At 40.2% G+C, this 26,557-nt stretch overlaps 2 long non-coding RNA genes across 2 annotated transcripts in view; one reads left to right on the top strand and one right to left on the bottom strand.

The window, feature by feature from the left end:
• Positions 1-5,523, top strand: part of LOC126470059 (uncharacterized) — a 31,700-nt gene extending 26,177 nt beyond the window's left edge. Inside the window, exons 2-3 of the long non-coding RNA XR_007586111.1 lie at positions 2,173-2,252; positions 5,007-5,523. This is a non-coding gene — a long non-coding RNA (uncharacterized LOC126470059). The remainder of the gene's footprint in view (positions 1-2,172; positions 2,253-5,006) is intronic.
• Positions 431-25,756, bottom strand: LOC126470060 (uncharacterized). The gene is made up of 2 exons (XR_007586112.1): positions 25,590-25,756; positions 431-808 (listed from the first exon to the last, which is right to left on the bottom strand). It is a non-coding gene; the product is annotated as an uncharacterized LOC126470060 (long non-coding RNA).
• Between the last annotated feature and the right edge of the window lie 801 nt (positions 25,757-26,557).

The raw sequence follows: 26,557 nt of genomic DNA, 5'->3' as shown, positions 1-26,557 counted from the left end.
CATGTCCACGTAACATCTTTTCTTTTATTTGTGTGTGAGGTATGTTTCCTGAAAGTTTGGCCGTACCTTTTTGTAACACCCTGTATACAGATAGCTGATATATATTCTGTATTCCTAAAGTTGTGTACAGAAATTGTTAATATACAAAGAAATAATTTCTTCGGATTCGAGGTATTACAACAGCTGAAAAAATGTCCGCAATGTGAACAAGCAAAACCAGTCAGAGAAATTCAGCAAGCCTATACTAGGATCCTGGAGTATGTAGAAAAATGGTTTGACTTCAGTGAAGATTCAATTTTCAAGCTTAGTTAAATCTTGAAGAACCCCTTAAAAAGCACAACATGATAAAACTTATAGATTATTTCAATATAAATATTGTTATGTCTAGGAATCCTGCATTCTCGTTTAGCTAGACAAACAATCAAACAACTAGTATTAATGAGTTTTATTATAACAAGACAATACAAATACTTAACTTTGATATATGTCGCAAGCAAAGAGCGACATACAAAATAATTAGTCTTCTTCAGAATAGACAGACAACTGTGGTACTGTTACGTAGAGAGACTACGATGCGTCGGCTAACGAAGTGGGTAACGTTGAAGCTGCTATGAAGTGGGCTGCCACCAGTCGGGCGCGGCATGTATGTCCACTTAAGGACTGCTGCTGTCGCGTTGTCGTCCTGGAGGGAGGTCGGTCAGCGTGCGATTGGCTGACCTCTTCTCACAGCCGTCTCTTCTCTGTCGTTACCGACTGGCGTGCCGGCGCTGACTTTACGCCGTAACAAACATAAACGGTGACGTATTTTCTGAAATATGTGCAATGAATGACGTCTGGGCATTAATTAAGGTATTACCAGACTCAAAAATTTCAAACAAATGAGTGAAATTTTTAAGAGATACAGATCATATAATTTGCTGAAAGTCGTTCAACATGTGCTACTGATGCCACCGTCCAATGCGTTTATAGAGGGGATTTTCAGTGTGATGTTAATTATCTGGAGAAATGAAAGAAACAAACTGAAAGTGAAAATGGTGAAAGCTGAACTACTTGTGAATTTTAACTACCGAATGAAATGTGCTAAATTTGTCAAATCCGACAACGGGAAAGAACTTGTTACACCTGTGAAATCAGAAAAGAAGTATAACTTCATATAACTAGCAAAGAAACTAGAGGCTCGTGGAAATGGCTGGATTCACAGTATTAACAGTGAATATCATGTTAAATAAATGCACACTTTCCTGTTGAAACACATATAATGTATGTATTGTGTAAAGTGTTGTGAATAATAATAATAATAATAATAATAATAATAATAATAATAATAATAATAATAATAATACAGGATCAAACAATAAACACCAGATATTACAGCAAGCATATTATTAAAGATCCCAATACCACAACAGATAAATTCAGACTTTGCAAACAACAAATAGAAACAGTAGATCACATCACAAGCGGATGTACAATACTAGCAAATACAGAATACCCCAGAAGACACGACAATGTAGCAAAAATAATACATCAACAACTTGCCATACAACATAAACTAATAAAACAACACGTTACCACATACAAGTATGCACCACAAAATGTACTGGAGAATGATGAATACAAATTATACTGGAACAGAACCATTATAACAGATAAAACAACACCACATAACAAACCTGACATCATACTCACCAATAAAAAGAAGAAATTAACACAACTAATCGAAGTATCCATACCCAATATAACAAATATACAGGAGAAAAAATTGAAAAATACATCCAACTGGCTGAGGAAGTCAAGGACATGTGGCATCAGGATAAAGTTGACATTGTACCAATTATACTATCAACTACAGGAGTCATACCACACAATATCCACCAGTACATCAACGCAATACAGCTACATCCAAACGTATATATACAACTACAGAAATCTGTAATTATTGATACATGTTCAATTACCCGAAAGTTCCTAAATGCAATGTAACATATACCGCACAGTTAAAAGGAAGTCACGCCTGATGAAGGTCCACGTCACTTTCCATTTTTAACCAGACATAACGTCTGAGAAAGGAAAGAAATACTAATAATAATACATTTCTGAGTTGTACGGTTTTGGCTTCAGTTAAAATTGGCAGCGCTAACCGGTAAACACGTGTGTTTGGCTACGTTACAGAATGATGGCAGACATTTCTATTGCGAATCGAGCTTGAGCACACAAACAGTTGTGAACTGACGCTGCACTCGCTGTAGAAGGTATGTTTATTTCGAATTTTTTCAACAGTTTCATGCGACGTATGAGTAAACTTGAACAGGTGTATGACATTTTGGGTATAACATAGAAACGCGGTATCGTTTTTGAGAATTAACGTCTAATTAAAACAATGTTTTTACATACTTGCTGCGTGCACCATGCGATTCTAACCTCGTTTTGAGTGGTGTAATCCCGACCGCCCGTAATCACCCCTTCACGATTAATCACACCTGTTTCAGGTGCCACGAAATTACCAAAGAAAGAAAGAGGCCAAATACAAGTTAGACGACTTAGAGAAGGTTATTAAGGTTGTCAAGAACAAAGCACGTTCACTAGGAGAAGCAGGTGCTACTCACTCTGTTCAAAAAGTACTATACACGACAATCTCAAGAAAGTAGCTAATTTTCCGCAGAACAAGGAAGGGAATCAGAAGAACATATCTTAAAATGCAAAAAATTATTTTATGCATTAACCATAGAGATAGTGCGGAAAATAGCTGGCAAGTTTGCTGAAGTAAATAATTTGAAGCATCATTTTGACAAAACATGCCAAATGGGGGGAAAAGACTGGTTCTATGGGTTTAAAAAAAAGGCATCCTTATATTTCTCTACGGGAACCTGATTCCACTTCCATCAATAGAATTACAGCTTTTAATGAAACGGAAGTGGAAATGTTCTTCATCAATTTGCAAGCTTTGCAAACAAAATATCACTTTGATGGTAATCGTATTTACAATATTGACAAGACAGGCATTTCTAACGTCCAAAGAAATTCAAAGATCGTAGCACCAGAAGGCCAGAAACAAGTGGGCATGGCAACAAATGGTGAAAGAGGCACTACAATAACCATCTCTTTGAGTATTCAGTGCTGCAGCAAAGTATTTTCCTCCGTCTTTTTGTTTTTAAGAGGAATTAAATGAATATTGAATTATTGCTTGGAGGCAGTGCTTATATGATAGCAGAAGTTGGTGATTCAGATTGGGTCAACGAGAACCTATTCGTAGATTTGCTACACAATTTCATCCCCTATATTAAGGCAACTGTTGCAGAACCAATTCTATTTTAAGCCGCGTACACATCTAGCAACAAAAGTCGCGGAACACGTGTCCCGAGACAGGTCTCAGTGTTGTTCCGGGACATTTCCTCGTGTTGCGAGATTGTCGCTATACAGAAGTCTCGAGTCTCTGGTTCCCCGTCAAAACGGGGAACATGATGTAATGTCGCGCGACATTTCGCAGTCTGTACGTGTACTTTGACGTGTGTGCGTCATTTTGTACCTGGCCACAATGGAGACAACAATGAAAATAGTTGAAGATTTTCAAGCTTGCCCTTGTCTTTGGAATGTGACATGTGGGGAATATAAAAACAGAAATATGAGGAGGGATGCTATGGAATCTCTAGCTAAAAAATACCAGATGTCACACCATGAAATGGAGAAAAAAATCCACAATTTAAAATCACAACTTAGGCGCGAACATAAAAAGTCATTCGAGTCAAAAAAGTGGTTCGCCCACCAATAAGTGCAACTGGTTTGGGTACAAACCATTATTGTTTTTGTTACAAGGAACGGAATCCAGAGGAAACCGGGACACTGATTGTGATGAAGCGGGAGAAGAAACGTATAAGTGAACTTTGTTTAATTTATCAATTTACACAGTCATTTTTTACTCTTACCATAAGTATTTTGTATATTTGTATCTTTTATAGTGTTTTAAAAGTAATTTACCAAAGCTTTTAAATTTATTTTTAATATTATTAACATCAGATAATTATTTTCATTGGCAATGAAGGAAAAATAATTAAAAAATTAATTACCCAGAAAATATGTGCCATTGCCCCTATTGTTGATTGTTTTGCCAAGAAACCGCTCCTGCTGGAGATATAAAATAATCTCTGAATTCATCTCGAATTTTGTGCACATCGGTAGGTGCTCTTACAGCAATACTTTGCAATTTTATTAGACTATTTGGTGATTCAGATCTCCACTGTCCTTCTATCAAACTTCCGTCAATGTCTTCTAAATCAAACGATCCTGGAGCAGTATAAAACTCCCTTGATTCAGAATTTCGTCTTAGGAAGTTGTGCAGACAAATGCTTGTCATAAGCACAGATTCTATTTTATCGGGATCCAGTGCAATAGATTTTAAGAGTACTCTGAATTTGGAACTTAAAATGCCAAATATGTTTTCAATAATGCGTCGAGCTCTACAGAGCCTGTAATTGAAAATCATTTCTGCTGATGTTGAACACAATCGCTAGCCTGGATAACGTTGCATCACATGGGTGGATAATGTAAACGCATCATCTGCTACAAATACATAAGGAACAGGGGTAGATCTGCCTGGCAATGCTTTATCTGGGGGGATATTTAGTTTCTTTTGCACCATTTTCTTGTACAAAGATGTAAATTTTAAGACACCACCTTGCGATATTCGGCCCTGACATCACACATCAGCATATATAAAGTTATAATTGGCATCACCTACTCCAAGAAGCACAGTACTAAAGTTTCCTTTATAACTGAAATACATGCTGCCACTGTTTTCTGCGGCCACTATCTGTATGTGTTTGCCGTCTATACTACCTAAACACTGAGGAAATTTCCATCTCGTTGCGAATTGTTCTGCTGTTGATGTCCATTCGCGGTTAGATTTTGGCATCTGAAATATTAAACAAAATACAATAACATTAAAGCAGCAAATACAAGTGACAGCTGTTAAAAAAATAAGTTCAATGAAATTGTTGGTTTTTCCCTAGGAGGATAATGACAACGGAACAGAAGAAGAGCGATATGATGAACGACAGTCCACTCTACCAAAAAAAGAATTCAGAAGGCCACCGATACCCAAAAGGAGGAAGAATGCAGATCACGAAGTTGATATTGCAAGGGATACAATAAGCTGCATGAAATCTTTAATAGAGGCTGTTAGGAGCCGAGATGAATTTGCGGTTTACGGAGAGCATGTTGCTAATAAATTAAGAAACTGCGGTAGAAGATGCATCGAAATTTCCCTAGCCCAGCGTGAAATTGATGACATATTCTTAAAATTGGAAATGGGAATGCACAGTACGATAGGATATTCACCCCAGGTCAGCTCAAACCAGTTAAGCCCACTTCAAACAATTCCACCTCCATTCCATTCTTCACCATCAACATTTCATAGTACAGACGGCCAAAACACATGCTCTTCAGACTGTTCCTTTACACCCTCAACATCTTCGCAAGATCTGGAACCCTCTTTTCAAAATGAAGGGACCAGAGAAGACCAAACCATAGGGGGTATTTTTGAAAATTTCAAATAGTTGTAATTTAAAAAATGACAAAATTGTATGCTTGTAATTAATTCATTCTTAAAATAAAAAAGGTAATAAATAAAAATTGAGTTACTTCTTACCTGTACAAACCCTTTCAGCGAAGTAATTATGGCTTCACAGACTCCTGGAACTATACTTGAAATTGATTGTTTTGACACTCGAAAGGTGTACATCAAGCTGGAAAATGATTCGCCGCTAGCAAGGAACCGGAGGGTGATAGCTAGCCTGACTGAGGCTGGAATGGTTTCCCTAAATATAGTGTTTTCTTTCGAAATCTTGTCTACAACCATTTACAGAAGGGTTTCGAAATCGGTAGGGCTCATTCTGACAAAATTTCTGAAAACAATGCCATCTTCTAGCTTCAGTTTTTCAAGAAGATTCAAAGCTGTAGTAATTCCACCAGAAAATAAATTCCTCGTCCAGTACCGTTTAGGTTTACGCTTTTTGGTTTTTAACAACATTAAATTATTTAAACAGGGATGAACACCTCAAACAGATATTTCTTGTGACATCGCGCTCTGATTTCTGTATCGCAACTGGCTTCGTACATGTGGACGCGTGACATTGTTTAGCGACAGTCTAGAGACTTTGTATCATGACTGTCCCCATCAAAGTCCCGCGACTTTGTTGCTAGGTGTGTACGCGGCTTTAGACAATCAAGAAAGTAAGGTTATACTTGCCTGCTACCTGCTTTGACGCCACCGCATACATCACATTTTTTGCAGTCCTGGACCTGACATATTCCAGACCTCGTAAGGGTTCATACAACACAGAACGCGACTTGTACATGGCTTCAAATGTTGTTGTTGTTGTGGTCTTCATTCCTGAGACTGGTTTGATGCAGCTCTCCATACTACTCTATCCTGTGCAAGCTTCTTCATCTCCCAGTACTTACTGCCATCTACATCCTTCTGAATCTGCTTAGTGTGTTCATCTCTTGGTCTCCCTCTACGATTTTTACCCTCCACGCTGCCCTCCAATACTAAATTTGTGATCCCTTGATGCCTCAGAACATGTCCTACCAACCGATCCCTTCTTCTTGTCAAGTTGTACCATAAACTCCTCGTCTCCCCAATTCTATTCAATACTTCCTCATTAGTTATGTGATCTACCCATCTAATCTTCAGCATTCTTCTGTAGCACCACATTTCGAAAGCTTCTATTCTCTTCTTGTCCAAACTATTTATCATCCATGTTTCACTTCCATACATGGCTACACTCCATATAAATACTTTCAGAAACGACTTCCTGACACTTAAATCTATACTCGATGTTAACAAATTTATCTTCTACAGAAACGCTTTCCTTGCCATTGCCAGTCTACATTTTATATCCTCTCTACTTCGGCCATCATCAATTATTTTGCTCCCCAAATAGCAAAACTCCTGTACTACTTTAAGTGTCTCATTTCCTAATCTAATTCCCTCAGCATCACCCGACTTAATTCGACAACATTCCATTATCCTTGTTTTGCTTTTGTTGATGTTCATCTTATATCGTCCTTTCAAGACACTGTCTATCCCGTTCAACTGCTCTTCCAAGTCCTTTGCTGTTGCTGACGGAATTACAATGTCATCGGCGAACCTCAACGTTTTTATTTCTTCTCCATGGATTTTAATACCTACTCCAAATTTTTCTTTTGTTTCCTTTACTGTTTGCTCAATATACAGATTGAATAACATCGGGGAGAGGCTACAGCCCTGTCTCACTCCCTTCCCAACCGCTGCTTTCCTTTCATGCCCCTCGACTCTTATAACTGCCATCTGGTTTCTGTACAAATTGTAAATAGCCTTTCGCTCCCTCGTATTTTACCCCTGCCACCTTGAGTATTTGAAAGAGAGTATTTCAGTCAACATTGTCAAAAGCTTTCTCTAAGTCTACAAATGCTAGAAATGTAGGTTTACCTTTCCTTAATCTATTTTCTAAGATAAGTCGTAGGGTCAGTATTGCCTCACGTGTTCCAACATTTCTACGGAATCCAAACTGATCTTCCCCGAGGTCGGCTTCTACCAGTTTTTCCATTCGTCTGTAAGGAATTCGAGTTAGTATTTTGCAGCTGTGACTTATTAAACTGATAGTTCTATAATTTTCACATCTGTCAACACCTGCTTTCTTTGGGATTGGAATTATTATATTCTTCTTGAAGTCTGAGGGTATTTCGCCTGTCTCATACATCTTGATGACCAGATGATAGAGTTTTGTCAGGACTGGCTCTCCCAAGGCCGTCAGTAGTTCCAATGGAATGTTGTCTACTCCCGGGGCCTTGTTTCGACTCAGGTCTTTCAGTGCTCTGTCAAACTCCTCGCGCAGTATCGTATCTCCCATTTCATCTTCATCTACATCCTCTTCCATTTCCATAATATTGTCCTCAAGTACATCGCCCTTGTATAGACCCTCTATATACTCCTTCCACCTTTCTGCTTTCCCTTCTTTGCTTAGAACTGGGTTTCCATCTGACTCTTGATATTCATACAAGTGGCTCTCTTTTCTCCAAAGGTCTCTTTAATTTTCCTGTAGGCATTATCTGTCTTACACCTAGTGAGATATGCCTCTACATCCTCACATTTGTCCTCTAGCCATCCCTGCTTAGCCATTTTGCACTTCCTGTCGATCTAATTTTTTGCCTGCTTCATTTACTGCGTTTTTATATTTTCTCCTTTCATCAATTAAATTCAGTATTTCTTCTCTTACCCAAGGATTTCTAGTAGCCTCGTCTTTTTACCTACTTGATCCTCTGCTGCCTTCACTACTTCATTCCTCAAAGCTACCCATTCTTCTTCTACTGTATTTCTTTCCCCCATTCCTGTCAATTGTTCCCTTATGCTCTTCCTGAAACTCTGCACAACCTCTGGTTTAGTCAGTTTGTCCAGGTCCCATCTCCTTAATTTCCCACCTTTTTGCAGTTTCTTCAGTTTTAATCTACAGTTCATAACCAACAGATTGTGGTCGGAGTCCACATCTGCCCCTGGAAATCTATTACAATTTAAAACCTGGTCCCTAAATCTCTGTCTTACCATTATATAATCTATCTGATACCTTTTAGTATCTCCAGGATTCTTCCATACATACAATCTTCTTTTACGATTCTTGAACCAAGTGTTAGCCATGATTAAGTTACGCTCTGTGCAAAATTCTACCAGATGGTTTCCTCTTTCATTTCTTACCCCCAATCCATATTCACCTACTGCGTTTCCTTCTCTCCCTTTTCCTACTCTCGAATTCCAGTCACCCATGACTATTAAATTTTCGTCTCCCTTCACTACCTGAATAATTTCTTTTATCTCATCATACATTTCATCAATTTCTTCATCATGTGCTGAGCTAGTTGGCATATAGACTTCTACTATTGTAGTAGGCATGGGATTCGTGTCTATCTTGGCCACAATAATGCGTTCACTATGCTGTTTGTAGTAGCTTACCCGCACTCCTATTTGTTTATTCATTATTAAACCTACTCCTGCATTACCCCTATTTGATTTTATATTTATAACCCTGTATTCACCTGACCAAAACTCTTGTTCCTCCTGGCACCGAAATTCATTAATTCCCTCTATATCTAACTTTAACCTATCCATTTCCCTTTTTAAATTTTCTAACCTACCTGACCGATTAAGGGATCTGACATTCCACGCTCCGATCCGTAGAACGCCAGTTTTCTTTCTCCTGATACCGACGTCCTCTTGAGTAGTCCCCGCCCGGACATCCGAGGTGGGGACTATTTTACCTCCGGAATATTTTACCCAAGAGGACGCCATCATCATTTAACCATACAGTAAAGCTGCATGCCCTCGGGAAAAGTTACGGCTGTAGTTTCCCCTTGCTTTCAGCCGTTCACAGTACCAGCACAGCAAGGTCGTTTTGGTTAGTGTTACAAGGCCAGATCAGTCAATCATCCAGACTGTTGCCCCTGCAACTACTGAAAAGGCTGCTGCCCCTCTTCAGGAACCACACGTTTGTCTGGCCTTTCAACAGATACCCCTCCGTTGTGGTTGCACCTACGGTACGGCCATCTGTATCGCTGAGGCACGCAAGCCTCCCCACCAACGGCATGGTCCATGGTTCATGGGGGCCGACGAATTACACAGTATGAAACTGTCGAACTCTTCATGAAAGTTTTCAATTGCATCAGCAGTATAGAGGAAGCAGCAAACGGTTCCTGGGCAGCTGGTATTTGTCCGATAGATACTATTAAATGTGATGAACACTTCGTATATGTGACATCAGTGACACTCAACGCATAGGTGGTATTTACATCAAATGCATAAAGAGCAGAGCCATTTGATACGCAGATAGGTCTAGTATTAACATTAAATGTGCAACAGAGGCCAGTAACCCGTGTGGCTCTTTTGGACAAATCAATTCCACTTGAAGATATTTTTAGGCCTAATATTCTCAAACTGCCATATCCGAAAAGTAAAGAAAATGTCAGAGAACAATGTTTAGCTATAATAACCAGTTCCCCTATGAAACATATTTTAGAAAAAAAGAAGAAAGAAAAAACAATAAGGGGCAGACGAAAGGAAGTTAAAAGACTGTACGTTCCACTAAAGGTAAGAAAGGTGTGAAGCGCCTTCAAGCATTTGCAGATGATAACATTAAGATGAAGGTTCAAGGAAAGGACATTCTACGCAAGAAGTAAAAGGTCAGTGAAGGAAGTACTATGGAAAATGAGCATTATTGCCTAATTTGTGAAAAATGGTTCAAATGGCTCTGAGCACTATGGGACTTAACATCAGAGGTCATCAGTCCCCTATAACTTAGAACTACTTAAACCTAACTAACCTAAGGACATCACACACACCCATGCCCGAGGCAGGCTTCGAACCTGCGACCGTAGCGGTCGCGCGGTTCCGGTCTGAAGCGCCTAGAACCGCTCGGCCACACTGGCCGTCCTAATTTGTGAAGAAACGTATGAAGATCCACCCACTGAAAATTTGATTAAATACTACAAATGTAATTTATGGACCCACGAAAACTGCACGAGTGGGGAAAGTACGTCAAGAGGAGTTATTTGTGGCTTATGTGACGATTAGACAATGTTCGTGATTAATCCACATACCATCTGTAATTACCCCACACTCTGTGGGGTAATCCCAGTCACCAAGGTTTTGTTTTCTCATTAATGTTTGATTTTGTAATGAAAATTTATCTACGCTGATTATGCAATCTTAAGAGTGATTCGTTTAAGTAAAATTTCAGTAATAAATAGTATTCGTAGTTTTATCTGGTTTTATTTCAGTTCTCCCTTAAGTGTTTGAAGTTACCCCACTCTTCTCCACACATGTAGGGCATTATTTTTGCCCAGCATCAAATTCGTGAATGATTTGTAGCACAGCAGACCACTGTCCACTGTTACACACTGAGGTGACAAAAGTCAGGGGACAGCAATATGCACAGATGCAGATGGCGGTAGTAACCGGTAGTCAGGGTATGAAAGAGCAGTTCACTGATGGAGCAGTCATTTGTACTCAGGTGATTCATGTGAAAAGGTTCGCGACGTGATTATGGCCGCACGACGGGAACGTGAAATGGTAGTCGGAAGTAGACGCATGGGACATTCCATTTCGGCAATAGTTAGGAGATTCTATATTGCGAGATCCACAGTGCCAAGAGCGTGCCGAGAATACCAAACTTCAGGCTTTATCTTTCACCACGGACAATACAGTGGGCAACGACCTTCACCTAAACGAGCGAGAGCAGCAGTGTTTGCGTAGAGTTGTCAGTGCTAACAGACAAGCAACAATGCATGAAATAACCGTAGAAATCAATGTCGGACGTACGACGAACGTATCCATTAGGACAGTGCGGCGAAATTTGGCGTTAATGGGCTGTGGCAGCAGACGATCGACGCGAGTGCCTTTGCAAGCAGAACGAAATCGCCTGCAGTGCTTCTTCTGGGTTTGTGACCATATCGGTTAGGCCATAGACGAGTGAAAAACCGTGGTCTGGGCAGATGAGTTCCGATTTCAGTTGGTAAGAGCTGATAGTAGGGTTCGAGTGTGGCGCAGACCCCAAGAAGCCATAGACCCAAGTTGTCAACAAGCGTGCAAGCTGGTGTTGGCTCCATAACGGTGTGGGCCGTGTTTACATGGAATGAACTGGATCGTCTGGCCCAACTGGACCAATCATTCACTGGAAAACATTATGTTTCGCTACTTGGAGACCATTTACAGCCATTCATGGCCTTCGTGTTTCCAAACAACGTCGGAATTTTTACGGATGGTAATGCGTCTCCAGGTCACAATTGCTCGCAATTGGTTTGAAGAACATTCTGAACAATTCAAGCGAATGATTTGGGCACACAGATCGCCCGACATGAATACCATCGCACATTTATGGGACGTATTCGAGAGGCCAGTTCATGGACAAACTCTTGCACCGACAACACTTTCCCAATTATGGACGGCTGTAGAGGCAGTATGGCTCTTATTTCTGCAGGGGACTTCCAATGATATGTTAAGCCCATACCACATCGAGTTGCTCCACTACGCCAGGCAAAAGGAGGCCTGAGATGATTTTAGGAGGTATCCCATGACTTTTGTTACCTCAGTGTAATTCGTTATGGTTGATTATGACCTCTGTCATCAACATGTTTTCAATGAAAACTGACTTTTCTTGCAGTGCGTTTCTCTGAGTTGATGTGTAACTGTCGTGCATCCTTGTTGGGGTGGTCTACCACTATCGTAATAACATCAGTTCTTTCCTGCCAAATTCTGCAATGCACTCCATCACTCACCAATCTGCAGGCATACCCTGTCAGTTCCTTGGGTGTTACTGAGGGCATTTAGATTGCATCTGCATCATTAATGGTCTATGGGCTCCATGTTGCAATGGATGACTCCCTCGGTTTGAGAGAGCACCATTGCTGCTGGTGAGTAGTGCATTGCTACTGTGGGCGCTGTGTATGTGCTTTGGCTGTTAGTCTGCCACAACTGTTGACCCTGTTGTCTTCATTGTTTAGCTTCTCGATCTTCTGTCACATCATTCTGTAATGTAGTAGATGACGGTTGACTGATAACGTAACATGCTAAGTCTTTCTTGAAATGCCATTGGCAAAGTTCTCAACAATCTGGCACTCTGTCTCGCAATGCAGTATCTCCTTGACATAGAGAATCCATGCTGATTCAGTTGCTGTCATCAGCATACAGCAGATATTCCCAGTTAATATGTTCTGGAGTGTCTTTCTCACGACAGGCACATTCGGAGTTTGTCTTCGACTAGTTTGATGCCAGTAGATGGTGTAAAGCCTGTGACTCATCAAAAAGTGTATCAGGACTTTCTGTTTCATGTAGGGGAGAAAACCATATGAGCACCTCACTGTTTGTGCATTATCCCAGCGTTTCTGCCACAGATGCAAGCTTTGACTGTGAATTTGCTGCTTGCTTGTGGCCTGTATTACTTTTAAATTCAGCACATCATGATGTTGTCCTGTCTTCAAACAAAACATCGCTACTTCTTTTCGTATCTGGAGATAGACTGGACATAAGTATGTTATCATGGAGAAAACGAGCCAAGATAATACTCTTATCTCACCTTATCTCATGGTAACATCCGGTGCCAGGCTATGCTTCTAGTGTCAGGTTTTATGCTTTTGCTATTTGTATTCAAGGTCACCCCGCATTCCCCTCCCACCCAGGGAACCACCAGTAACTGATCACGGTCACTCCCACACCCTCCCCTCTACCTCCCCTCCACCTCTCCCTTTCCCCCACTCCCTCCTTTCTATACTTTCCCTGGACAAGTAAGATTCTAGCCCCCCTTCCCATCCTCATCTTTTATAACTGGGGCACCTGAGTGCATAGCTTCCTCTTGATATGTGCTCAATATGGAAAGGCTCAGGAAGTGGCTATTTGTTAATGACAAATTAAAGTTAGAGTAATTACATTTAGTTACATCACTTGAAGTCCATTTAGTAATAACAAATTAAATTTAATATTATTCCGGTTCCCAGAACTCCTGAAGATAGACATTGACTGTGGATATTGTATCACAGACACAGTCCTTTGACTGATCAGAGATGTCACTAAACCCACCCAAAGATGTAAACAACCATGCATGAGCAGCGACTATTGGATGGAGGGGGTCCGACAGCCGATCAGTTCCAGTCATTCCACCAGGAAGGAGGTACACGGCTCGTGTTGTCTGTAGTTCAACCATGCCTAGACAGTCAATACCGCAGTTCGATCACGTCCGCATTGTTGCTTTGTGCCAGGAAGGGCCCTCAACAAGGAATGTTTCCAGGTGTCTCGGAGTGAACCAAAGTGAATTTGTTTGGACATGGAGGAGATACAAAGAGGACTGTCGATGACATGCCTCGCTCAGGCCGCCCAAGGACTACTACTGCAGTGGATGACCGCTACATACGGATTATGGCTCGTAGGAACCCTGGCAGCAACGCCACCATGTTGAATAATGCTTTTCGTGCAGCCGCAGTACGTTGTGTTACGACTCAAACTGTATGCAATAGCTGCATGATGCGCAGCTTCACTTCCGACATCTATGGTGAGGTCTATCTTTGCAACCACGACACCATGCAGCGCGGTACAGATGGGCCCAACAACATGCCGAATGGATTGCTCTGGATTGGCTTCACGTTCTCTTCACCAATGAGTGTCGCATATGCCTTCAGCCAGACAATCGTCGGAGACGTGTCTGGAGGCAACCTGGTCAGGCTGAACGCCTTAGAACATACTGTCCAGCGAGTGCAGCAAGGTGGAGGTTCCCTGCTGTTTTGGGGTGGCATTATGTGGGGCCGATGTACGCCGCTGGTGGTCATGGAAGGGGCCGTAACGGCTGTACGATACGTGAATGCCATCCTCCGACCGAAAACGAAATCATATCGGCAGTATATTGGCGAGGCATTCCCTTCATGGACGACAATTCGCGCCCCCATCGCGCACATCTTGTGAATGAAATTTCTCGTCTAGAGTGGCCAGCATGTTCTCCAAACATGAATCCTATCGATCATTCCTGGGATAGATTGAAAAGGGCTGTTTATGGACGACGTGACCCACCAACCACTCCAAGGGATCTACGTCGAATCACCGTTGAGGAGTGGGACAATCTGGACCAACAGTGCCTTGATGAACTTCTGGATAGTATGCTACGACGAATACAGGCATGCATCAATGCAAGAGGATGTGCTACTGGGTACAGCAATCAGAACCACCACCTCTGAAAGTCTCGCTGTATGGTGGTACAACATGCAATATGTGGTTTTCATGAGCAATAAAAAGGGCGGAAATGATGTTTATGTTGACCTCTATTCCAATTTTCTGTACAGGTTCCGGAGCTCTCGGAACCGAGGTGATGCAAAACTTTTTTTGATGTGTGTATCTATATTTTTAAATATCTATAATAAAATCAGTAATGACATGCTACTAACAGTGATAGAATTTTCGCTTGTAGAAGAAATTTGTTTAGTCGTCTGTATTAAAAAAATGTTCTGAGACAGATATGCAGTAACTTGTGTCATGTTGATTATCACAAAGGGACCATTAAATATGTGTTTTAGTTATGCATGCAGTGGTAAACTCCGATCAACGTATCATAAGACAGGCCAAGAAACTGCCTGCTATGAAGAAGAAATAAACGAAGATTGAAATAAAAAGTTACGGCTAACCGTGTGGTTTATAAGGTTTCTGGCTGCACTTCGTAGCAGTCAATCTTTCTTTGCTTGCAGAAGTGCTATAACAAACCCGTTACTAACTCTGTGGATGACTTTTCCCAAATTCAATAACGTTCTGCTCAACTTGTTATTAGCGGGTTCGATCAGCACACCAATGCAGGGCGGAGCAAATGAAAGTGGCTCCGAGAATAGAGATCAAAAATAGTTCAAATGGCTCTGAGCACTATGGGACTTAACTTCTTAAGTCATCAGTCCCCTACAACTTAACTACTTAAACCTAACTAACCTAAGGACATGATACACATCCATGCCCGAGGCAGGATTCGAACCTGCGACCGTAGCGGTCGCGCGGTTCCAGACTGGAGCGCCTAGAACCTCTCGGTCACATCGGCCGGCAATAGAGTTCCAGGGTACAAAGAAACACAGCAGAGGAACGGAAGTGCAGTACTAACCTAACTACAGCAGGTGTTGAAAGTGACCACCGTTCATCTCTTGGCACTTTGGGCCCTGGTCAGCAAGTTGCTGAAGGCGGGTCGAATTTGGACTGCTGGAATTGTTGCAGCTTTATCCGAAATGTTCTGCTGCAGTTCTTGAAGACCATGGGTGTGAGTTGCGATACACGTTACGTTTGAGGGCTCCACACACAAAGTAATCAAAGTTTTATAGCCCATTATCGGTCCTGATTTTTTTAGAGTATCGAAGTATAGAGTTGTATCCTGCCTGTACCGAATATTCGTTAAAACTATAATCTTCCGCAACATTTACACACCCATCTAATATATAACAATTATGTATCCTGATTTTAGGTATCATAATAGGAAAAGACATCATGATCGCGTGATGGACACATAGGCTCGTATTACTTCCCAGTAGACAAATTCCAGTAGAACATTATAGGGATACATATACGTAAACTTTATTAGATAATGGTCTAAGTCTGCTCGAGACATTGCTTCATTTACGTATCAGGAAGATATTTGTTCTATATCTTTGCCAGCAAGGCACTCAGTCCCTCAAGATCTGTTCTTTGCATTTTCAGATTTTCTGTCGTCGCGTTTTCCAGTATTCTTAACATTAACAAAAAACCTGTATTGGAAGGCGGTGTGTTTGATAGCCATAACAACCACAAGTAACGAACATGTTTCCCATTCTTGATCCAATAGCATGTATCCAACTCTAGTAACCTGGCTGACGAAACTATTATATATACACACTCTTTCGCCATTTACAAATGCTCTGTTAAAACAGCATTCTTGTAAACGAATGTAAACCATACTGATTTGCTTATGATGAACAGGCAGTCATTCAGCATAACAACATAGTACTTCACCAAGAGGTGGTACACAATACTAATGTCCGTATGACTTTTGTATAATCAATTTCCTCTTTAGATAATTAAAGCTATAGGCATACAGTACATAATTTATAACCCATTATCGCTCCTGATTGTCTTTTCTTGAGCAGAGTATTGATATATGGTATTGCGTCATACCATTACCAAATATTTCATTAAAACTGAAAGTCTTCCACAATATATACACACCCAGCTGACATTTAACTTTTTTTTTTTTTGGGTCATCAGTCTTCTGACTGGTTTGATACGACCTACAACTAATTCCACTCCTGAGCCAACCTCTTCATCTCAGAGAGCACTTGCAACTTACATCCTCACTTATTTGTTGGATGTATTCCAGTCTCTGTCTTCCTCTACAGTTTTTGCCCTCTACAGCTCCCTCTAGTACCATGTAAGTCATTCCATGATGTCTTCACAGATGTCCTATCATCCTGTCCTTTCTCCTTCTCAGTGTTTTCCACATATTTCTTTCCTCTCCGATTCTACGCATATCCTCCTCATTTCTTACCTTATCAATCTACCTAATTTTCAACATTCGGCTGTAGCACCACATCTCAAATGCTTCTATTCTCTTCTGTTCCGGTTTTCCCACAGTCCATGTTTTTCTACGTACAGTCTCAGAAATTTCTCCCTCAAATTAAGGGCTATACTGGTAGACTTCTCTTGGCCAAGAATGCCCTTTTTGCCAGAGCTAGTCTGTTTTTGATGTCCTCCTTGTTCTGTCCTTCGTTGGTTACTTTGCTGCCTAGGCAGCAGAATTCCTTAGCTTGATCTACTTTTGATCATCAGTCCTAATGTTAAGTTTCCCGCTGTTCTCAGTTCTGCTACTTCTCATTACTTTCGTCTTTCTTCGATTTACTCTCAATCCATATTCTGTAGCCATTAGACTGTTCATTCCATTCAGCACATCATGTAATTCTTCTTCACTTTCGCTCAGAATAGCAATGTCATCAGCAAATCGTATCATTGATATCCTTTCACCATGAATTTTAATCCCACTCCTGTACACATAGATACAAAGAAGATAACTGCGAAAAAAACCATGGGCGACAGAAGAAATACTTTAGTTGATCGATGAAAGGGGAGCAAGTACAAAAAGTTAATGGAAATTCAGGAATACAGTAATACGAGTCACTGAGGAATGAAATAAATAGGACGTGCAGGGAAGCTAAGACGAAATGGCTGCACGAAAACTGTGAAGAAATGGAAAAAGAAATGATTGTCGAAAGGATTCACTCAGCATACAGGGTAGTTAAAACAACCCTAGGAGTAATAAAAAGCAAGGGTGGTAACATTAAGAGTGCAACGGGAATTCCAATGTTACAAGCAGAGGAGAGAGCGGATAGGTGGAAAGAGTGCATTGAAGGCCTCTATGAGGGGGAAGATTAGTCTGATGTGATAGAAGAAGAAACTAAAATCATTGGGGGATACGGCAACAAAACGGCTATTTACGTTGGTGAGTAGAATCTACGAACGTGGAGACATATCATCTGACTTTCGGAAAAATATCATACACACAATTCCGAGGACTGCAAGAGCTGACAAGTGCGAGAATTATCGCACAGTCAGCTTAACAGCCCATGCATACAAGTTGCTGACAAGAATAATATACAGGGGAATGGAAAAGAAAATTGAGGATGTGTTAGATGACGATCAGTCTGGCTTTAGGAGAGGTAAAGGCAACCAGAGAGGCAGTTCTGACGTTGCGATTGATAATGGAAGCTAGACTAAAGAAAATCATGACACATTCGTAGGATCTGTCGACCTGTAAAAAGCGTTTGACAATGTAAAATGGTGCAAGATGTTCGAAATCCTGAGAAAAATAGGGGTGAGCTATAGGGTGAGACACGTTGTATACAATACGTACAAGAGCCTAGAGGGAATAATAAGAGTGGACAACCAAGAACGAAGTATTTGGGTTAAAAGGGTGTAAGACAGGGATGTAGTCTTTCGCCCCTACTGTTCAGTCTGAACATCGAACAAGCAATGATGTAAATAAAAGAAAGTTTCCTTTAATTTACGTCTATGGTAACCAACTTTTTGTTAACAGATTACCAGTTTCGGTCTAGAATTACCAACATCAGATCTGTTTTATGCCATTATGGCTGCAGTACATTAGGACTTTGTTTTTATAAAACAGATCTGATGATAACCATTATAGACCGAAACCGGTAATCTGTTAACATAGAGTTTGTGACCATAGACGTAAATTAAAGAAAACTTATTGTATATATGGGTCACTGTTTTATTTGCGACAGTGTCGCAGCTTGCGAGAATAAATGAAAGATACAGGCGTGGGATATGACACTTATGAATTCTAAATTTAGGGGTCATATTAGGACAAGACATAATGATCATGTGATCAACATGTAAGGTCATATTACTTCTCAGTACACAAATTGCAGAACGCCATTATAGGACTACACATTCGAAAACTTTAATGGATAATCGTCTAAGTTTGCTCGAGCCGCTGCCTTCTTCACATATCAGGAAGGTATGTTTTTGCCAGCTAGGCACTCAGACCCTCTAGAGATGTTCTTTGCATCCTCAAATTTTCTATCACTAGAGTTTTCCATATTCTTAACACTAGCAAAAATTTTCTGTGAAGGCATCATATGCCATACTGATTTTGAAATGTGATTTGCTTATGACAAATAGATGTCATCCAGATGTACAGCATAGAATACTACTAAGATATAGTCCACAGCTTGTCAGCGTCACTGTTTGGTAGTTCACGTAATCGATTTCGAGGTTAAATAACTAATATTGTGGACATATAGAGCATAATTTTGTAACCAGTTATCTGTCCTGAATTAAAGTTTCGCTCTGCAGCGGAATGTACGCTGGTAGCATGGTCCTGGAACGTGTTTACTTCTTCACAAGTCAACAGTACTCGTATTTACTTCAATTCTCCGGAAGATGCTGGTTTAGATCCCACGTTAGTCTATCTTAGTATTCGTAAATGTGTGGGGCAAAAAGTGAAATGCACCTTAGGACAGCAATATAATATAGATGTTGCAGATGAAATCTCGAGAAGTTTGCCGACAGAGGATAAAAGGGCACTGTAAGCAATTTGGATAACATACAATAAAACGCAGTCTTTGGTTTGCCTTCCCTACAACGTAACTGTATGATCGTTCCAATTAAAGTTTCTCGTAACTCTTATGCCTAGATGAATGAGATTTTCACTCTGCAGCGGAGTGTGCGCTGATATGAAACTTCCTGGCAGATTAAAACTGTCTGCCGGACCGAGACTCGAACTCGGGACCTTTGCCTTTCGTGGGCAAGTGCTCTACCAACTGAGCTACCCAAAAGTCCCGAGTTCGAGTCTCGGTCCGGTACACAGTTTTAATCTGGCAGGAAGTTTCATGTCAGAGCACACTTCGCTGCAGAGTGAAAATCTCATTCTGGAAACATCCCCAGGCTGTGGCTAAGTCATGTCTCCGCAATATCCTTTCTTCCAGGAGTGCTAGTTCTGCAAGGCTCGCAGAAGAACTTCTGTGAAGTTTGGAAGGTAGGGGACGAGGTACTGGCAGAATTGAAGCTGTGAGCGAGGGTCGTCAGTCGAGCTTGGGTAGCTTAGTTGGTAGAGCAATTGCGCGCGAAAGGCACAGGTCCCGAGTTTGAGTCTCGGTCCGGCACACAGTTTTAATCTGCCAGGAAGTTTCTTATGCCTAGATACTTAGCTGAACCATCAGCCTTTGGATTTGTGTGATTTATCGTGTAACCGAAGTATAACGGATGTCATTTAGTACTCGTGAAGATGACTTCACACATTTCATTATTGAAGGTCACAATTTCCACTTTTCGCACCATATCGATAATTCGTCTAAATCATCTTGCAGTTGCTTTTGATATTCTGATGAATTTACTAGACGATAAATGGCAGCATCATCCACAAACAATCTAAGAAGGCTGATCAGATTGTCTCCTAAATCATTTATACAGATTAGGAACAGCAGAGGTCCTATAACACATCAGAGGGGAACGACAGATATCACTTCTGGTTTACTCGATGACTCTCCAACAGTTACTATGAACTGTGGCCTTCCTGACAGAAAATCACGAATCCTGTCGCACAACTGAGACGATACTCCATAGACACGCAATTTGACTAAAAGTCACTTGTCAGATACGGCATCAAAAGCTTTCTGCAAATCTAGAAATACTATGGAGTAAATTTGAGATCCCCTGTCGATAGCACTCATTACTTCATAAGGAAAAGAGGTGTTATCTTTTACAAGATCGATTACACCAAATCTGTGCTGAATATCTGTCCATGGTTCGTTTTCTTGGAGGTATTCATCTCACACTGTATAACCGTCTTCCAAAATCCTAATGCAAATCGATGTCCACGACATGGATCTGTAATTCAACGAATTACTCGCATTTACTTTCTTGAGTATTGGTCTGACCCGTGAAACTTCCCCGGTTTTTGCTTCGGATCTTTCGTCGAACAATCGGTTGTATATGATCGCTAAATATGGAGCTATTACACCAGCATTCTCTGAAAAGAACCCTATTCGTGTATTATCTGGCCCAGAAGATTTTCCTTTATTTAATGATTTGAGTTGTTTCACAACACAGAGGATACCTACTTGTAAGTTACCCACGTTGGTAGCGATTCTGGTCTATTTGCTTCCTCCTCTTTGGTGAACGAATTTCGGAAAACCGGATTTAGTAACTCCCTTTTAGTAGCATGTCATCACAAACGTTAACATGCACACTATGCCCTAATATAACTCATTATGCTTTATCACGTTAAAAAAAATTAGTTCTTTTGCTACGTATGTTGCGGTGAATACTCTGTTTTTTTAGTGTATATTACATGATATACAATTTTATAATGATCATGTATCTTCCACGCAGCAATAACGACAAGGACGCAGAATTATTCAGGAGTATTAAAAAATTAAACTATGTCCGAAATGGCCTCGGGAGGTCCAACGATACCAACCGCCGTGTCATCCTTAGACGATAGGCGACACTGGATGTATGCATGTGGTCAGTACAATCTGACGGGAACCGGTGTTACCACCGCGGCAAGGCCGTGGCCAACCTGAGAACTGCTCCGCAATCCTCGCTCCACTGCAAGGAGATGTGATACAGATATCAGTGTCAGTGGTTCTGAGAAATAACTGAAATCGCTAAAATTTAACAAAGCTTTAGCACTCCTTGGAATCCCTGTCAGATTCTGCGCCAGATTTCCGTCCGAGTTGGCCCGCTTTTAACCCTTATTTATCCTAGATCCACTGAACAAGAAAACGGTGCCCAGTGTTTGGAAGAAAACACAGGTCACACCCACAAACAAAAACCCTATAAAAAGTGAACCATAAAACTAACCTGCTCTATCCTTGAGATCCATTTGTTGTAGAATCTTAGAACATATACTCTAAGAAAAAAAAAATGACGCACCTCGAAGGAATTATCTTAACGGGATGGAAATCGGTAGATATGATGTACATATACAAACAAATGATTACAATTTCAGGAAAATGGATGATTTATTCAGGAGAAACAGCTTTACAGATTGAGGAAGTCAATTACGCGTTGGTAGACCACAGCGTTATTGACTTACTCAATTTTTGAAGCTCTTTCTCTTGAATAAATCCTCCATTTTTTCTAAAAGTGCAATTATTTGTTTGCCTGTACATGAACACCAACGAAGAATTCCTTCATGGTACGTAGTTCTCTGTCTTAGAGAGTGCATTCTGAGTTCAAACCAAATGCCGTATCTCCTCCACACTAAGCGACATGGATTTCGTAAACATCAACCAAGGGAAACCCAACTCGCCGGTTTTTCAAGTGATATTCTGAAAGTCACGGATCAACGCAGTGAGGTAGATACGTGTTTCTCCATTTCCGAAAAGCATTTGACTCCGTACTACATCCACACCTACTATTAAGAGTACGATCATAAGGGGTACCAAGCGAAATTTGTGAGTGGATTGAGGATGTTTTAGTAGGAATGACGCAAAAAGTTATCTTGGATGGAGACTCATCAGCAGATGCAGAAGTAACTTGGAGTGTGCTCCGTGGTAGTGTGTTGCTAGTATTATATAGCAATGACTTGCTTACAATATTTTAGTAACCTTAGACCCTCGCAGATGCTGTAGTTCTCTATATGAGGTACTACCCGAATAGAAAACTGGCCAGAAACGCAGCTAACTAACATAAGATTTCAAAGTGGTAAAAAGATTGACAATTTTCTTTAAATGTTCAGAAATGTAAAATTGTATCCTTCATAAAACGAGAATAATGAGGTATTCTATGATACAACATCAACGAGTCACAACTGGAGTCGGTCAACTCATAAGAATACCTGGGTACAACACTTTGCAGGGATATGAACTGGAACGATCCCATAGGCCCAGTCGTCGGTAAAGCATGGGGCACACTTCAGTTCATTGGTAGGATACCAGAGAAATGCAATCAGTATACAAAGAAGACTGCATACAAAAGACTCCTGTGACCCATCCTAGAATATTACTCAAGTGTGTGGAATCCGTACCAGATAGGACTAACAGGGGATATTCAACGAAAAAGAGAAAGGCAGCACTATTACAAATGTGTCTGACCAGTGGGGGAGTGTCACAAAGATGCCAATGAAACTGGAACGGCAAATGCTTGAAGATGGAGGAAAATTATCCCAAGAGAGCATAGTCAGTAAGTTTCAAGAACCACTACACCTGTCAATTATCTATTAGAATGTGGTGTGAAATCCTTACTAGACAGGATAATGGTTCCTTTGAGAAGGACACGGCCGACTTACCTCTTCATTCTCACCTGACCCATGCTCCGCTTCCTCTACTGTTGACAACAGATAACATTGTATCCTACAACTAGGTTTTCCCAAATTGTCTATTCCTAGACTTTACCGAAAATCAGATGCATAAGATCTGTGTGCCACCTTACAGTGTGTTGTGAACAGTGTTTCTGGTATGTGTATCATTTAACCCCAATCCCTTTTTCCATTCGGGAATTGTGCGTGGAGAGAATGGTTGTCGGTAAACCTTCATATTAGGTCTACTTTCTCAGATTTTCTCAGTGTGTTCGTTTTGCAAGACGTATGTAGGAGAAAGTAAAATGTTTCCCAACTCTTTCCAGGACATACTCTCCCGGATTTTCAACAGTAAACATCTGTGATGCACAACGCTACTCTTGTAGCTTTTACCATTGGAGTTCGTTTAGCATATCTGCAGACAAGCTGCAAAGTAACAATATAAATTATTTCAAAGATTTCTCCGATATTGAATGCTTATTTTATTAAAGATATATTAAAAAATCTTGACCAAATAAAGGTTTCATCTTTACTGTTTGCACTATCTTAGCAACTGAAAGTAATTTACCGTAGCAGATAAGAGTCTCTTGATTGATGTACACATCTAAATGTGGAAGTGCTAGATTTTGATATGTTTGTTACTATGCTCTGTGTGCCAGACAACTAAACTTCCTGCAAAAGTGTAAGTAAGTACACAAACGAAATTATTTAAAACATAAAACACACTGATATACACACTATATGTGGCCATATTACAGTATTATATTACAGTACATAACCATACTGGCATACCCAGCAAACGAACCTCATCACAATTCAGATTAATGTACTGTATATGTAACTGAATGCACCTGATGATCGCAGCATGTTTTCAGATCGCGTATTGCCGAGTAAATATTAGCAAAACGTGACTGAAGCAAAAGAAATTACTTCATAAATCTCCGTAGGGCTCTTGCACTGACTAAATGCTTGCATGCATGCCCATTTGCATTGGATCTTGTCTACATATTCTAGTAATGTGATCTGGTAAGGCACCGAGACTGACGAGCGATGTTCAAAAATCGCTCGAACGAGAGTTTCGTAAGCCACTTATTTTGTGACTGTAATACATTTCCTGAAGATTCTTCAAATGAATGATTGTTGATAAAACTTAATATTAGCTCTAATTTCTTAGATTTTCTCATTGTGGTCATTTTGCAAGAAGCATGTTGGACGAAGTAATAAGTTTCCCAACTCTTCCCAGAACACACTCTCTCGGATTTTCAATAATAAACTTCCTTGTGATGCACAACACCTCTCGTGTAGCGTCTGCCGTTGGAGTTCGTTTGGAGTCTCCGTAGATAAGCTAGAAAGTAACAATACATTTTTTTCAAAAATTCCTCAAATATTGAAAAATATATTTAAAAATCATAACCAAGCGTCCATATCCTTTAATATGTGCTATTACATCAGTATATATTTTTATATCCATATATAGAAAAGGTTTCATCCTCTCTGTATGCACTGTCTTAGCAACTGGAAGTAGTTTACCTTAGCATTTAAGAGTCTCTGGAATGATGTAAACATCTGAATGTGGAAGCGTTAAAGTTTTGATATGTTTGTTACTGTGCTGGTGTGTATGCCAGACAACTAAATTTCCAGTAGAAATGTGAGTAAATATGCTGATTAAATGATTTAAAACATATGACACGCTTATGTACACACTATATTTGATTGTATTACTATACATAGCCCCACTGGCATAACCAGAAAATGGATCTTATCACAATTCAGATTAAGAAAATGTACATGTAACTGAATGCAACTGATGATAGCAGCATGCTGCTGAAGCACATCTTGCTAAGCAAATATTAGCAGAAAGTGACTGGAGCAGTAGATATTACTTCATAAATCTCTGTAGGACTCTCGCACCGACTAAATCATTGCATGTATGCCACTCTGCATTTGATCTTGTCGACCTCTTCTATTAATGTGATCTGAGACTGATGATTAATGGTCAAAAATTGCGCAAACAAGAGTTTTATAAGTCACTTCTTTTGCGGATGAAATACATTTCCTTAAGACTCTTCCAATGAATCTGAGCCTGGCATCTTCGTTTCGTAGATGTTATTTTATGTGGTCATTCTACTTCTGGTCATTCTGGATGGTTATTTCCAAGTATTTTATAATTGTTACTGTTTCTAGTGATTTTTCATCAATAGTGCAATCATATAGTACTGGATTTATTGCCCTATTTAAGTTAAATACATTTCATTTACTTACAGTCAGTTTCAGTTCCCAGTACATGTAGCAATCATCTATCCTCTGCAGGTCTTTCTCCGATTTGCTACAGTTTTCTGGCCTTCCTACCTTCTTAAAGACAACTCAGCCTCATGGAGCACACCAGTCCACCACATCATTTGTATTGGTATAGCAGCTTTGAAGGTCCTCCACAACTAGTCACAAAACATGATTTCGTCAGTAGTGCCAAAGTGTGATCTATGTGTATCTTTTTACTGCTATAGAACAGTTAAGTTATTAGAGAAGCACCATGTATTTTTCGTACTCCAAGTATTGTGTATTTTGATAAATAATAACATAAGAAAATTTTTTTGGACACAAGATAGAATTTCTCGTTTGTAACACTGGGCGACAAAAAAATTTTTTTCACTGTTTCGAGCACTTCATGAGGCAATTCTAACTAATTTTGAGTTGAGAAAAACAAATATGACAATGAAAATTTTTTATTAGCTCTAGTTTCTATGATATACACCAGGTGGAAGTATTACATTTTAACGGATTGAGAGAAAAGGATACATTTTAATTACATACATGTTAACAACAATGAAAGTGCATTTGATTTTTTAAACTGGTAATTACATGCTAAGAGTTCCAAATCTGCTGGAAAAATACTTCGCAGATGGTCGTGTCTGAAGAGAATCATATCGTCTTTTAGCTTGCCTCTTGTAATGGAATTCCGGAGAATCCCTACACAAAGACCAACAGTAATCCGCAAGCATTACTTCATTCCAACGGCCCTGATATCTTTGTTCCATAACAGAAATGTCCTGATGGAATCTCGCCATGTTCATCACTAACACCTCCACAACTAGGAGGGAAAAAGTCTAGGTGGGAGTGGAGAAAATGGATCTTAAGGGTCATGTTGCATCCAAGGTTACGGTATTTTTGCAGGAGCACTGTCACCAAATGTTTGTAGTTTTCATCTCTTTTGTTGCCTAAAAATCCATGAA

The sequence above is a fragment of the Schistocerca serialis genome, chromosome 3 (genome assembly GCF_023864345.2).
Source record: "Schistocerca serialis cubense isolate TAMUIC-IGC-003099 chromosome 3, iqSchSeri2.2, whole genome shotgun sequence".
In the NCBI taxonomy this organism is placed as follows: Eukaryota; Metazoa; Arthropoda; class Insecta; order Orthoptera; family Acrididae; genus Schistocerca; species Schistocerca serialis.
This window is presented reverse-complemented; position numbering and strand designations above follow the sequence as displayed.